The following is a 12,345-nucleotide window of genomic DNA, read 5'->3' as shown; positions in this document are numbered from 1 at the left end:
AGACAGAGATAAACTATTAAAAGCAACAAGGGGAAAATGGCAAATAATATACAAGGGAACTCCCATTAGGCTGTCAGCTGATTTCTCAACAGAAACTCCACAAGCCAGAAGGGAATGGCATGACATATTTAAAGTGATGATGGGAAAACCCTACAATGAAGAATATTCTACCCAGCAAGACTCTCCTTCAGATTGGATGAAGAAATCAAACGCTGACAGACAAGCAAAAGTTAGGAGAATTCAGCACCACCAAACCAGCTTTATAACAAATGCTAAAGGAAGTTCTCTAGGCAGAAAACGAGAAGGAACCCCAAAACAATTAAGGAAACAGTAATAGGATCACACATGTTGAGGTACCTTAAGTGTAAATGGATTAAATGCACCAACCAAAAGACAGACTGGCTGAGCTGATGAAAACACGTGCGTGTATGCACTTCCACTGACCACATCACTCTGCTTGACCCCCCAAATTGAATGTAATTATTTTATATTGTTAGGTTAATCATGTTCCCATTATGGCTTGCAATTGTAATCACCTTTTATTTTTTGTCTGGCTATTGATCGTGAAAACTGACAAACATCTTTTACTACTGTGATTATGTAACTATTACTTAATATCATTGTACCATGATTGGTCAACAGAAAAATTATAGAATTCTATATCACCGAATCTAGCATTTAATAGAAAAGCCTATAATCACTTTTTAAAATCCATATGCACATCAGAATTATCTTGGAATTTTCTGAAAAATACAAATGCCCAGGTATTATTATTATTTTTTTTTTGCCAGAGCTCCAGATATGTTTCTAATGAGTAACCGTGTTTAAAAACAACTGGACTTATGAGGATATTTTACTTTTATCTAGTTTGTTTCACTTTTCTATTTCATATTCAGTGCTCCCATTTCATTTAGTTTATGTTTTCCTATTTCTCCATCTCTTTTTTTTAAATGTTCTTTCTCAAGCCTTATCAAGCATAGTGGAAAAACTTTTGTAAACATAAATATAAATAATATGTATAATATATGTATTTTAGAAAACTTATGAATTTTTGCCTACCTAAAAAATTTGACATTTTGATTCCACTTGTTTGACTTAGTATGAATAGAATGCTAGATTTCTAATTAAAAATTAGATATGCAACAAGCAATAAAGGTTTACTGTATAGCATAGGGAACTACAGTCAATATCTTATAATAACTTAACTTATAATGGAAAATAATTTCAAAAATAACGTGTGTATACATATAACGTATGTGTGTTACATATAACAACATGTGTGTATATGTATAACGTGTGTATATGAATCACACGCACAAAAAAGGATTCTACTTTTTGAAATTTAGCAATGTTTATCTTTTTGCCAGTTTTTAAACATGTTCTATGGACATCTAATAACAGTGTGTAAGATACAAAATTTTAAAGATATTTGTGTGGGATATGATTAATATAAATTAATTAAATATAAAGCTATTATATTTAAATTATTAATGACATAATTCAAGATGATCCTAATTCTTATTTTTTCTGCACTTGATAAAATATTCTCAGAGAAATGTTAATGTCTCACTATGATTATTTTTTCTTTTCCCTTGTATTTTTTCTGATTTTTGTTTTATGTATCTTTGTTCTTTTATTGTTACAGTGTCTAATGGTATATGATGTCTATCTTCTTTGTGAATTGTACCTTTTATCATTGAAAATATTCATCTTTGTTTCATTTAAAAAAAGAAATGGTAATTATGTGATATTACAGACGTGTTAGCTAATGCTATGGTGACAATCACATTGCGACATGTAAATGTGTCAAATCAACTTGTTGGACATCTTCAGTTCAGTTCAGTCGCTCAGTCGTGTCCGACTCCCTGCGACCCCATGAATTGCAGCACGCCAGGCCTCCCTGTCCATCACCAACTCCCGGAGTTCACTCAAACTCATGTCCATTGAGTTGGTGATGCCATCCAGCCATCTCATCCTCTGTCGTCCCCTTTTCCTCCTGCCCCCAATCCCTCCCAGCATCAGAGTCTTTTCCAATGAGTCAACTCTTCACATGAGGTGGCCAAAGTACTGGAGTTTCAGCTTTAGCATCATTCCTTCCAAAGAACACCCAGGAATGATCTCCTTTGGGATGAACTGGTTGGATCTCCTTGCAGTCCAAGGGACTCTCAAGAGTCTTCTCCAACACCACAGTTCAAAAGCATCAATTCTTCGGCGCTCAGCCTTCCTCACAGTCCAACTTTCACATCCATACATGACTACTGGGAAAACCATAGCCTTGACTAGACGGACCTTTGTTGGCAAAGTAATGTCTCTTCTTAACTTATATAAAGTACCCTGCCATTTATATCTCAATAAAAAATTACACCTAAAACACAGTAAAATGTAAAAAACTTTAACACTAAACAAAAAATGAAATAAAAGGACATACACAAACACAAGTTCATTTTTTAAAAATTATTAGTTTGAACAGAAAAATTACTTCCTTATACTACTATACAATTTTTAAAAGCTTTTGTTCAGTTCTCTACTTAACTCATCATGGGTCAGTAACAATTACAAGCATGGCAGAACAATTCCCAGACTTCTCTGCTTCTGTGCCTTTGCTGATGCTGTTTATCTACCTGGAAAGCTGTGCCCATCGCTGTCCATCCTCCCTGCCTCCCCTGGCCCTCATGACCATGCTCATCTTCTCAAGACCTTCTGATCTTTCAAGGTCCTTTCAAATGCCACCTCTGCTAGGAGGCATCTTTCCTGCTCTTTGAGCCTCTGCGGAATACAGATCAACTGCCAGCCTTTGGACACTGCATTATGGTCATGGTATACTGGAATCATTATACCCTTACCAGATATTCCACTGCCTGAGCTCGAGGACTTTCTTTCCCATGGTATTAACACAGAGCCTTGTATCAAGTAGGCTCTCAACACACACTTGCTGATTTGATACTTCAGTTAAAAAAAAAAACCAACAATCAAATATGCCATTTGGTTGCTCACAGAATGTTAGTGGCAGAAGCGGGAACAAAATTCAGGGCTTTGGGCTCTTAAGTTCATTCTCATGAATTTGCACAAATATAGCCTGAAAATGTGAGATTTCTATCATAGAGCATCACAGAAATCTGATTAAGAAAACACAGGTCTATTTATTATTGCCAATTGAAATTTGACAGTCTATTTTCCCAAATTTGAACTAAGGCTCAGGCACCTAGAGGAAGCAGAAGAAAAGGCCCTGGAATTAGAATCCACGTGTTCTTTGACCTTGGTTCTCTTTCACCCAAGATTTGGTCATTCCTCGTTCTCTTCCAGCTTTAAAAGAGGTGGCAGGGGTGGTGGGGGGTGGAGGAAGGACTCCAGAGGTCTGAGACCCAAAAGCAGTGTTACTAAGGGGGCTGCTGGCAAGGGTCACCCAGCCTCAGAGAGACTCTTCCTGGAAAAGAAAACCCTGGAGGCCAGAACAATGAAGGAACTGGGCCACTTGGGAGGGATACTGAAGACATGGAAAATCCTGCCTACCCTTTCAGGGCCTCCCTGAAGTTATGGGAGGTCAGACTGTGTATGTTTTTTGAGGGTTTGGGTATGTTTTCAAAATCAAGGAACATCAAGCCATGTAAAAATTGTAGTATTACATATTAAATGCCTAATACATAGCAAATTAACACTTTTCACAAACACACACACACATAGATAAGAAGACTGCAGATCTAGCCTCATGTAGAAATAAAGCTAAAAGTCTGTATGTAAGGCTGTGAGTGTGAGGCCTGGGATGGGGGTTGAGGCTGGGGGTAGGAAGACCCACTTCTGATGATTTATGGCTGATGGGGCTCCTTTCTGCCCCCAGAGATTTCAGATATTATCTCCTAGTCTATCTTGGGAACCACTTTCAGCTGTTTTCTCTATTCAAACACTCCCTAACGGTCTTATTCATTCTTATAGTTCTAATTGCCATGTTTGCTGACTCTCAGATCTGTACCCTTGGTCGAGCCTCTGTCTTGAAACCCAGATCCTTGTAGCCAATCTCTGTACCCAGTGCCCACTGGACATTTCAATCTATGTATCCTCTTGATACTTCAAGCTCAATGTTCCCCAAAATAAAGCCCACTCTTCTGTCTCCTTTGCCGTTCCCCACTCTTTGATTGTGTGCTCCAGATCAAGCTGGCTGTGAAGAGGCCCAGCATATGTAGTTCTTCCAGGCCGAAACTCCCTCTAACATTTCCCTCCCAGTTCCCTCTGCCCAGTTTCCATCTACTCAGCTATAAGATGGCATTTCTTTTATTCCAGGAAGCTGCCACCAAATCCTTAGACCAGGCTGCGCCCCTGGCTGCACACTTTCATCCAACCTTGACCTGCTCTTCAGTTTATTACCATCTTGTCTATGTTCGTACTCAGTCATGTCCATCTCTCTGTGATCCTATGGACTGTAGCCCATCAGGCTTCTCTGTCCGTGGGGTTTTCCAGGCCAGAATACTGGAGTGAGTTGCCATTTCCTCCTCCATGGGATCTTCCCAACCCGGGGATGGAACCCATGGCTCCTACATCAGCAGCACATTCTTTATCCACACCATGGTCAGGATTCAATTAATTGTGGACTTTTTCTTCTAATGACTGCACCTACTGCTAGCAGAAACCCCGCTGCCTGATTGCAGGGCTCCTTTCTACCTTGTTTACTGCTCTGTCCCCAGGGTCTGGTATATGGTACCTGGCATACTATAGGCACTTAATAAAATACGTGTGGACTGACTGAATGTATGAATCCTGTTGCTCCATTACTTAAAATCCTTCAAGCTGGCAGGCTTCAAGATAAAGGCCTGTATGTCCCACATGGGATCTGGGGCCCACAATCTGAAGCCTGTCTACATTTCTTCCCACCCTCATTCTATCAGTCCGGTATAATAAGAGTTCAAGTTTTAGCATCAGATGGCCTGGGTTCAAATCACAGCTGTGCCACTTACTAGTCATTTTCCTGGGAAATTACTAATAGTTTTACTACCAATTTCTTTTTATTTTACTTACTGATTATTTTCCTTGGGAAAACTGGTGAAGCTTTTGGTGCCTCATGTTTCTCATCTATTAAACGGGAATAGTAATAGTACTTACCTGGTAGGCTTGTGAATATTAAAGTTAATTTTACTGGACTTCCCTGGTGGTACAGTAGATAAGAATTCACCTGCCAATGCAGGGGACATAGGTTCAATCACTGGTCTGGGGAGATTCCACACGCCAAGGAGTAACCAGGCCAGTGTGCCTGCCACAAGTACTGAAGCCTGCATACTATAGAGCCTGAGATCCGCAACTACTGAGCCCACAGGCTGTGCCTGGACCCCATGCTCTGCAACAAGAAAAGCCACTGCAATGAGCAGTCTGCACGCTGCAACTACAGAGCGGCCCCCATTTCCCGAAGCTAGAGAAAGCCTGTGAGGAGCAACGAAAACCCAGCACAACCAAAAATAAATGAGTAATAAAAATTAAAGTAAAATTAACTTTACTTATTCATCAACATTACATATAGGATACATGTATACATATGTGTATATGGATTTATATGTATCAACATATGTTGTACATATACTGCACATACATGCATGATATGTGCATGTGTTAATGATATTTATTAATTAATTTGCACATGTATATGTATATATGAATTGATTTACAAAAATTCTGTGTGTGTGCACGTGCAAAGTGCTTACACCAGTGCCTGGCACATGCTATGCTCCTTTCCTATCACACCCTCCCACACTCAGTGCTTAAATCAGACTGAGTCAGTTTTGGTCCCACAGTGCACCATGACTTCTCCCTCCCCTCTGGGCCTGGAATAGCCTCATACCCTCCTGCCCTCATGACCCAGGTCAGGTCACCACCTTTGGGGTGCCTTGGGTCACCCTCTCTCCATCTGGTGGAGAGATGGCTCATCAAGGACTCCATGTAACTCCTTTCTTATCTTCTGCCATCAATGACTGTGAGCTCCCTGAGGGCAGGGTTTGTGTTTCATTGCTTTGTATCCTGCATCGAGCACAGTGTCCTGGCTCCAGCAGTGCTCTAGAAATATTTGCTGAACAAATGCAAACAATCAAAATGATTTATAGACAGGGCTTGTGTATACATATGTACATGTGGGCCAACGACCCCTGTGGAGGGCCTGGGTGGTCCACAGGAGAGGAAGGAGGGCCATGGTATGAAGGGAGAAGCTCCTCTATTTCTGAGGGTAAGGGTTGGGTGGAAGGGACAGTGCTAACAGAGGAGTGTGTCCACCTTTCCATGTCAGTGTCCCCTGGTGCTATTGGTAGTGGTAAAGAACCCACTTGCCAATGCAGGAGATGTAAGAGATGTGGGGTCAATTCCTGGGTTGGGAAGATTCCCTGGGGGAGGAAATGGCAACCGACTCCAGTATTCTTGCCTGAAAAATTCCATGGACAGAGGAGCTTGGTGGGCTATGGTCCATAGGGTCACAGAACTAGACACAGTTGAAGCAACTTAGCACACTCACACGTCGTGGGCACATTTTGCAGTTATGGCTGCAATGTTCTACATATTGCAGTGGTTGTAGCTTTGCTACTAATTCGACTGTGATCTTGGAAAACAACTTCTCAAAAATTCAGTTCTCTTATCTATAAAGGAGACCCAATCAGCTGTCTTGGGGTGAAATTAGCTGCATTCCCTTCTACTTTGCTTCCCTAGTAGCTCAGCTAGTAAGGAATCCACCCACAATGCAGGAGAATCTGATTTGATTCCTGGGTGGGGAAGATCTGCTGGAGAAGGGATAGGCTACCCATTCCAGTATTCTTGGGCTTCCCTGGTGGCTCAGCTGGTAAAGAATCCGCCTGCAATGTGGGAGACCTGGGTTTGATCCCTGGGTTGGGAAGATCCCCTGGAGAAGGAAATGGCTACCCACTCCAGTATTCTGGTCTAGAGAATTCCATAGACTATATAGTCCATGGGGTCACAAAGAGCTGGACACGACTGAGTGACTTTCACTTCACTTCTACTGCATAACTCACTGCTTTTAACTGTGTCTGTTCTGATTGTGCAATGTCCATGCCTTTCTATTTGTTAATTTTTGAACATTCACCCTGACCCCTAACTACATAATAAGTATAAATGTAAGGTTATTTCCTTTTTATGTTCTATTTATTAAACATTAGTTATTTGCATACCACGTTCCGGTTTATCCTGTATTCACATTTTACCTATACTACTTTCTGGCTAAGTCTTTTTATATAAATTGACTTGCTTTTTTGTTTATATCCATTTTAGTCTTGTTCTAAAACACAATATTTTTTAAAATCATGAATTTTTTAGGCAAATGGTACTTTTTAAATACACATGAAAATATATACACAACTGTTATAGTATTCCGGAGAAGGCAATGGCACCCCACTCCAGTACTGTTGCCTGGAAAATCCATGGACGGAGGAGCCTAGTAGGCTGCAGTCCATGGGGTCGCTGAGGGTCGGACACGACTGAGCGACTTCACTTTCAGTCTTCACTTTCATGCATTGGAGAAGGAAATGGCAACCCACTCCAGTGTTCTTGCCTGGAGAATCCCAGGGACGGGGAGCCTGGTGAGCTGCCGTCTATGGGGTCGCACAGAGTCCCACACGACTGAAGCGACTTTTTCACCTGTCCACCATCCTTTTGGGTACAGGTATGCACGCTACTCTTTGGGGATCTCATAGACCAGTGGTTCTCAAAGAGTGATCCCTGGACCAGCGACACCAACATCTTCTGGGGACTTGCTAGAAATGTACATTCTCCAGCCCCACCCTGGATGTAATGAGTCTGAATCTATGAGAGTGAGGCCAGCAAGCTGCGTTTCGACAAGCCCTCCAGGTGACACTCTCAAGACTGGGAAGAGCTGTTGGAGACCTTTCTGGGCTCCCATGAGCTTCTACACAGAAGTTCCTAACTCAGACCCTTTCCTGAGGCCCAGCTCAGCCCCGCCTCCTCCAGGGCCGTTCACTTGTCCTTGTTCAACCACCGAGACTGGGAACAACCACAAGAGCACACACCTGCCTTTCCTGCAGCTCACGTGGCAGGATCCCCCAGAGGCAGCTTCTTCTGGTACAATTTCCTTCCCACTTCTACTGTTTCCCAACCTTTCAGGCACTGAGTTGATTAAATTCAGAGGCAGAAATAGGTCAAACCCTCTGTTCCATACAAACTAATTACCTTCTCTGTCTTCCTCGTTCTGTCCTGTGAGGTAGGGGAGTCCTTGCTGCTCTTTCACCCAGCTTGATCCTCCATGTGGTCGACAGCATTCTCCACTAGGCAGGGCACAAGGCCCCTAGTTGTCCACAGAAGCTTGAAGACACTTTCTTGTCCTTTGACCAGCGGCTCGGACCTTGGAGAAAGAAGCATAGGACCTTGTAAGGATTTGGTTTTGCTCAGCCAGTGATGCTACGGCAAAGCCACCGCTGTTTCCTTCAGGGTTTTTTCCCCTCTGTTCTCCATGTGCACTCACTCTCTCCTTTGCTGACTTCAGCTATTTTGTAGCTTCAGCTGTTGAAGAAGCTTGAACCCATGTGTGCAATCCCCACCTCCCAGAGAAGCTCTCATTCTGCAATTTCCGGGCTAGCCCCGTCCTCTGCACCTCACAGCCAGCAATTGCAAAGCTGAATCTATCACCTCTGTGGAGAGGAAGAAAACCTTTTACCTTTAACCTTCTAAAGTCTCAGCAGGGCCCCTGCGGGCAAAGAAATGGATTAGTGAGAAAAACACAAGCAAGTTAATTCCCAGGAGTACCTTGTGTATGTGGACATGCGAGAAACCCAAGAAAAAAGAAAAAGTAACTCTCTAAGAGGTGGCTTAGAATTCAGGCTGAAATACCATCTTCATATTCACTAAAAAAAAAAAAAAAAAAATGGGTGTGGGGAAGGCCAGTCATGGGGACAACAGCAGGAAAGGCAGGGTTGTTTGTGATGCAGATTTAAATCGCTGCCTTCTCCTTGGATAAGAGTTTCTAGTGGTTTAGGGTCACCCTTCTCTTCCTGATACAGAGAGGGAGACACCCTTACAAATGGAGAGTTCCTTTATAAATATAGAGCTTATCCGGTATCTGCTGTTTTTAAAAAATAACCAGCTGAAATAATCCTTATACCAAAGGGGCGCTGTCCGTAATGAACTTGCTCTCTTGCATTTCCCATCTCAGCTAATGGAACCAAAGTCTCCTGCAGCATCCAGGCTAGAGAACCCTCCCTCTTCCTGACCTCCTGCCCCCCCATTTGGGGTGCTGTCCAGGGCGTGGTGATCCTGCCTCTTCCTCTGGAATCTTTCCTCCCCTCCATCCACAGCCACTTTCTAAGGGAAGGCCCTCGCTCTGTTTTTGTTATTACAGCTTCCAAACTGGAGTAGAATTCTAAATAGCAAGTAAAATCATTAGCACATTTAGCACTTGGCTGCTAAAAGTTTTTCAGGGGCTTCCTACCACCTAAAAGATCAAGTTCAACACCTTTGCAAATAAGGCCAGCCCCAGACTTCCTTTCCTGCCTGTTCGCAAAGCACACTGGACGTGCTGGGAGCTTTCTGGCCTTCAGGCCTGGGACGCTTTCCGGCAGCCTGCCCCTTCCCATCACCCCTGGGATCCCAGGTCTCCCGTCAACCCTGTGCAGGCTCCCTGACTTTTCCCTGCACCCAGCCGAGCCTCGGCTCTGTCCTCAGCACCTTCGGGATCTCTTCAGTGAGGGCAGGGCCTCTGCAGAGGAGAATGGGGTGGTCTCTCATTCACCCTGACCCACTTGGGGCCCAACGCACATACTCCTATCAAATCGGCACTCACACAGCCTCTAGACATTAACCTTTTTCCTGACAGGTGCTGGGGGAGGAGAAACTTCCCCAGGGACATCTTGGGGTGCCTGGCTGGGTCTGAAACTTAAACTGAGAAAGACAGATTAACAGGAGGGGAGCATACAAATTAAAATAAAATTTTAAAAAATGTATGTGGGATTCCTCACCAGAGAATGAAGACTCAAAGAAGTGACCAGAGTAGGAAATGTTTATATTTTTCCGCCAATTAAACAGTAAATGTGTGCAGAATTAACAACACAAAGGAGATTGGACTAAGGATGTTTCAAGGAGGCCCAGGTAACCCTTATCTTCTTTAACAAGGATAAGGGTTCCTTTAACAAGGTTTGTTTAGAGATTCCTCTGGTGCCCTCTATGGGCTGATAAGAGTCTATATCCAGTAAAAGGAGAATTTTATTTCCGGTCTTCAGGCAAACCAGGGAGAGCTTTTCCTGGGTTTGCAACTTCTTAATTGCCTTCAGCTCAAAATAATTTTTTATGTCAGAGGAATATTTTGGGGTGACACGGTCTGGTTTTTTTTTTTTATCAGCTCTAGCTCCCTTGTACTTGCAGAGTGCCTACCTCCAAGCATGAGTTAGTAACAAAGTTCCCTTCACCCCCAAAGAAATGTGGAAACTCAGAGCAGCCCCAACATTTTGTCTGGAGTCACAGGGGCATTAGGCATGTCCACCTCCCACCCACACTAGGCCTCTTAGAAGACACTCACTATCTTAAGACGTGTGAACGAAAAATGTTGCTTGCCATGGGAGTAAAGAAAGGACGTTACAGCTATCAAGGCCACTAAAGCCGCCACCAAGAACAGGATACTGGCCCTAGATAGCTGAGGTGCCTACCAAAGAAATGATTTAAGTGAGCCCAGACTCTCACTTGTTCCCATACAAAGAAAAGTGCTAAATTCATTAACTTGAGATATCTAAGTTTTTTTTTTTTTAATTAACAGTAATCTTTTGAAATTCCAACTACCTGGTCTTTGTTGCAAAAACTCCTGGTTTCTCCCTTACCTCTTTGAAGCAGTCCTTCAGAGTTGAGAGACTGAGTCCTGGGCTTAAGTACTGTTTTGCCTGCCAAATAAAACAGAATTCTCAACTTTTAGGTTCTGCTTTTTTTTTTTCAGTCAGCCTAGAACCCAAACTAGCAATCCCCCAACCCGTCTACATTAACAAGTCAGTTTCATTAGCATAATTTTACTAGTCCAGAGACTCTTACGTTGGAAAAGCGAGTTGCAAATCTTTTGTTTCATTGCAGAAATTTCTGGCAAGTCTCAAGTCATCAGCAGACAGTGTAAATTTACATTCCTAGACTCGCCTTACATTTTTGTAGCCCACAATCTTAATCTGTTATACCACAAATCTGTTATAGTGTCTCTCAGTCCTAATCAGGCCTCTCTGATCTGCCTTCAACCAGGCCTCAAAGAATTATTAAAACAGACCTTGCCCTTCCCTTATCAAGACACTATCAGCCTTCCTTACTGGTAAACGGTAATGAACACAGCTTTGCCATAGTAACAGGTCTTTTGAAAGTCAGCATTCAACAGGCCTGTGTGTACTCCAGGCCTCTGCAACCTAACTAGGGGTTTGTTAGTTTGCATTCAATGTGAGTTTTATTCTCTCACCAAGTTCTGTTTCTTCAGTTAATGCCTGCGTGCTGTGAAAAACTTGGCCAGGCATGGAGACAATCCCCCCAAATGGCTTTGTTTCTAGATGAAAATCGGCCTCTGGCGTCTTCCTGGCAGCAAAACCCACCTGCAGCTTGTGAATGTGACGATGAGGTGCCTTCTGAGAACTGACCAGCAGAGGGTGCTCTTGAGAAAGAAGAATCCTGTGGAAGCGTCTTGTTAGGGACCGGAAAATTCCCACACAGGAGGCACCAGTTAATTTTAATTATTGTAATTAATGGTAAATGCAAGCGGAGCTTCCACAGGACATAAACCCAGAACAGCTAAGGAATGAGAGAGGTGCCAAAGTCAGGAAACCCAGGAGGAGAACCTACCCAAAGTGGTGCTTAGATGAGAATCTGAAGCCTCCAATAGGGTTTTGCCTTCTTACCAACATCCCTGCAATAACAGAATTTCCTCCCAAGTAATTCTGAAACTTGCCATATTTAGGTCATGTCGTGTTGAACTCCTTCAAAACTACTTACTCTGGGTTCCTGGGGAATTATTCTCAACATTCAAACTGAAAGTGACTCTAAGCCAGAAGTTGGCAAACGTTTTCTGGTAATAATAGGCATTTTCACTTCTGTAGGCCATATAGTTTCTGTCACAACTTCTCAGATCTGCTATTGTAGCTCAAAAGCAGGTACAGAAAATATAAAATGAGTGGGCATGGTTGTATTTTAATGAAACCTAATTTATGGACCCTGAAATCTAATTTCATATAATTTTTATGGGTCACAAATATAATTTTTCTTTTTTTCCAACCATTTAAAAATGCAAAAATAATTTTTAGCTTATAGCCATAAAGCACTCTGCCAGGTTTTTCCCACAGACTGTGGTTTTCCAACTCCTGCTTTAAACTATCTCTTGACTTAAATTTTGGACTCCATCTGTAA

The sequence above is a fragment of the Bison bison genome, unplaced genomic scaffold (assembly GCF_000754665.1).
Source record: "Bison bison bison isolate TAMUID 2011002044 unplaced genomic scaffold, Bison_UMD1.0 scf7180017864174, whole genome shotgun sequence".
NCBI lineage: Eukaryota > Metazoa > Chordata > Mammalia > Artiodactyla > Bovidae > Bison > Bison bison.
Note: the sequence above shows the minus strand (reverse complement) of the source record.